Source organism: Vulpes lagopus, chromosome 24 (genome assembly GCF_018345385.1).
Source record: "Vulpes lagopus strain Blue_001 chromosome 24, ASM1834538v1, whole genome shotgun sequence".
Taxonomy (NCBI): domain Eukaryota; kingdom Metazoa; phylum Chordata; class Mammalia; order Carnivora; family Canidae; genus Vulpes; species Vulpes lagopus.
The window spans coordinates 50,311,246-50,314,720 of record NC_054847.1 but is presented as its reverse complement, the minus strand read 5'-3'; positions in this window follow the sequence as shown (position 1 = coordinate 50,314,720).

Below are 3,475 nucleotides of genomic sequence, written 5' to 3'. Positions count from 1 at the left end.
TGAAGAAAATATGGAGTTATTTTGAATGGAAAGTACATGCAAACAAACAAATAAAGCAATCCCCTAATTTAAATTCACTGGACAAATAATTAATAAAAAGAGAAGGAAATGTTATTTTAACATCATTCTAGCAGAAAACATCTGTAGTTTTGTAAAGACCAAGATATTAGAACTAAGAAATGGAAACCAATGGGTATAGGAAGGGGTCAGGTGTTAGAAATCAGAAGAATGAGAAATAATCCATAGTCATGGTAGTTATCAAACACTGTTTCCTTGGTTAGTCCTTCTGGCTTCCTGTACTTTTGGTGTGAAAAACTTGCTTGTGCAGTGTCTTTCTTAGACTCTGGGAGATTCTTGCTTATCTGTAATTTTTCAGTGGTCTAATATGAAGCCCATGAGAGAGAGACAACTCATAGAGCTGGTGCAGGCATGGAGCAGAAGGTAACTTTAAGAATTAAACAATTACAGTCTTTGTAGAGGTATGCAGTCTCTGTGGCAATACAACTTCCTCAAGCTTTGGCAGGCTTCATGTCTATTTGCTTTCAGTAAGCTCTGCATGAAGTTAATCATACATATGGTTCTCAAACCAGATGATCTCTTCTTTTGGTTACTGTTTGTGTTTGCACATCTTTCTCCCCCTCAATTTAATGGCAATTGCCTTGAGGCCATGTGAAATAATAGACTTGGGGAAGAAGGAGACACGTTTAATTAGACTGGCACAATCGGGCTGCCTCTTAGAAAATCATCTCTCTTGTTTCGTGGGTTACACATGCATTTGGCTTTTCCAATCCTGTAAAGCTGCAAGTTGCTGGGCTTGAAGTCAATGTAAATGGCAGCCCATAGCAGAGACAGCTTCTTTCAGTAAAATTCCATTCCCTTTCTTTTCCTCAGTATCTGAAAGCATCAAAAAGCAGCCAAGGCATATCAATATTGTGAACTCTTCCAAACTGTTACCTACAGACTTATTAGGTAGGCAAAGTTTCTACTAAAAAATTCTCTATTGAACTTTGTTTATCAGAAATTTATTTGAACTCATTGCTCACCCTCATATTCCATTGTGTGCTACATCCAACATATTTCAATTTCTAATTACTTCTCAAACACAATAATAATTTCCTATCTGCCTATTACCATTTGGACAAGCTGTTTAGAAGAATGTGACAGAAGACAGAAGTCATTTAGAAAATAAATTATTTTTTGATAGACAAACTATATTCAAATAATAATCAAGGAATGACTCTATATGATAAATATGTTGTCAGTTTAAGAGACATCTGTATTCATGAGAGCTTGGGAAGATGGTGGAGTAGAGGGATTCTGCGCTCTCCTCATCTTATGTTTACAAGTAGATATCATCTACATTAAGTCAGTAAACTGGAGAGTGATCTGAAGATTGGCAGGACAAACTACACAACTAAATATAGAGAAGGATCTGTATCTGAAAGGCTAGGAAGGTCAGAAAGGCAGAGGGAAGCTGTTCGTGGGAGGGAGGAAGATGTGCATACAGAGAGAGCAGAGAAACAGGTCCTCGCACCAGGGAACTCACACCAGGAAGACTAATCCCCATAACATTTGGCTTTAAAAACTAGAGGGGCTGAATTCTGTGAGTTTTTAAACCAGTGGGACTTGGGAACTGGAATTTTAAGTCATCTGACTCAGCACTGAGTGAGCTGGAGAGTGAGTGATACAGCTGGGTCACTGCCCTTGAAGAGATAGGAGCCCTGCATAGAGAGGCAACGTTAAAAAAGAAGTTAACACAACTCAGGGCAAAAAAGGAGACATGTCTGTTCATACTGATTATGGAGCATGTTGGGGAACTTCGAAAACAAGGGGGCTGGCAGGTGGCATTTTCCTCTCCTACCTCCAGCACAAGCACAGGGACACCTATAGAAGGTAGCACTGCACAGATACTTGCTACCTAACCTACTACCAGTGTGTTATGCCCAATAATTGACTGGAGGACTTGCTCATTCCAGCCCCTTTTCCTTGAGCTCAGGGAAAATTTTGCTACAGCTTCCTGTACACTGTGCCCAGTCACTGGGGGCATAGCTGCCACTGTGCACTGCATCCATTTGATGCACTTCACCTAGCCATACAACCCCAGCCACCTGGACCCCAGCCCCTAAGTACTTGCAGCATTTCAGGGGTTCCCACATAAGACTAGTGCCCTGTGCAAATTTTGCTAACACTCTCACTCCCCTCCCAATTTCCCTGTCAGAAAAGCCCCCTCAGAGCTGGCCTGCTTGGGCCCCCTAACACCACAGAGAGTAAGCATAGCCCACAGAAGGCAAAGAGTCAGTGCAGACGACTGCACTGAAAGCAATAGTGACTCAGATGCAACAGCAGGGCATAAACAATACACATAGAATACTCTCTTGAAGTGCCAGGTTCTGGTGACCAGGGGGCACAGCATTGTAGGGAACTCCAAGACCTCTTATTCATAAAGTCACTACTTTCAAGAGCAGAAGACATAGCTAACTTTCTTAACATACAAACAGACACAAAGAGGCAGACAAAAAGAGGAGGAGACAGAGAAATTTATGCCAAATGAAAGACCAGGACAAGGCCATGGCCATTGGTCTAAGTGAAACAGATATAAGTAACATGACTGATAGAAAATTTAAAATAATGATAATAAAATTTCTCACTGGACTTGAGAAAAGAGTGAAAAGACATGAGTGAGTCTCTTAACACAGGGTTAAGAAATAACATAGCAGAGATAAAAGGCTCAATAAACAAAATGAGAAATATGCCTGATAGTATAAACTGCAAGACAGAAGAAGCAGAGAAATGAATTAGTGACCTAAAAGACAGAATGATGGAACGTAAGCAATCTGAACAAAAGAGAAAAAAGAATTATGGAAAGTGAGGATAGGCTTAGGGAACTCAGTGACTCCTTCAAATTTAACAACATTTGTATTACAGGAGTCCCAGAAGAAAAAGAGGGAGAAAATGTGGCAGAAATTTTATTTAAAGAAATAATATCTGAAAAGTTCGCTAATCTGGGAAGGACACAGATATCCGGATCCAGGATGCACAGAGAACCCCCATCAAAATCAACAAAAGCAGATCCACACCAAGATATTTTGTAATCAAATTGGCAAAACATAGTGATAAAGAAGAAATCTTAAAGCACCAAGAAAACTGGATGTTATACTATATGTTGGCAAATTGAATTTAAATAAAAAAAAAGTTTTTAAAGGCAGCAAGACAAAAGAAGTCTCTCACCTACAAAGGAAAACTCATAAGGCTAGCAGGAGATTTTTCAACAGAAACTCTGTAAGCCAGAAGACAATGGCATGATACATTCAAAGTGCTGAATGGGAAAAAAGGGTGGCCAAGAACATTCTATGCAGCAAGGCTTTCATTCAGAATAGAAGAAGAGACAAAGAGTTTCCCAGACAAACAAAAATTATTATTATTTTTAAAATTTTATTTATTTATTCATGAGAGACAGAGAGAGAAAGAAAGAGGC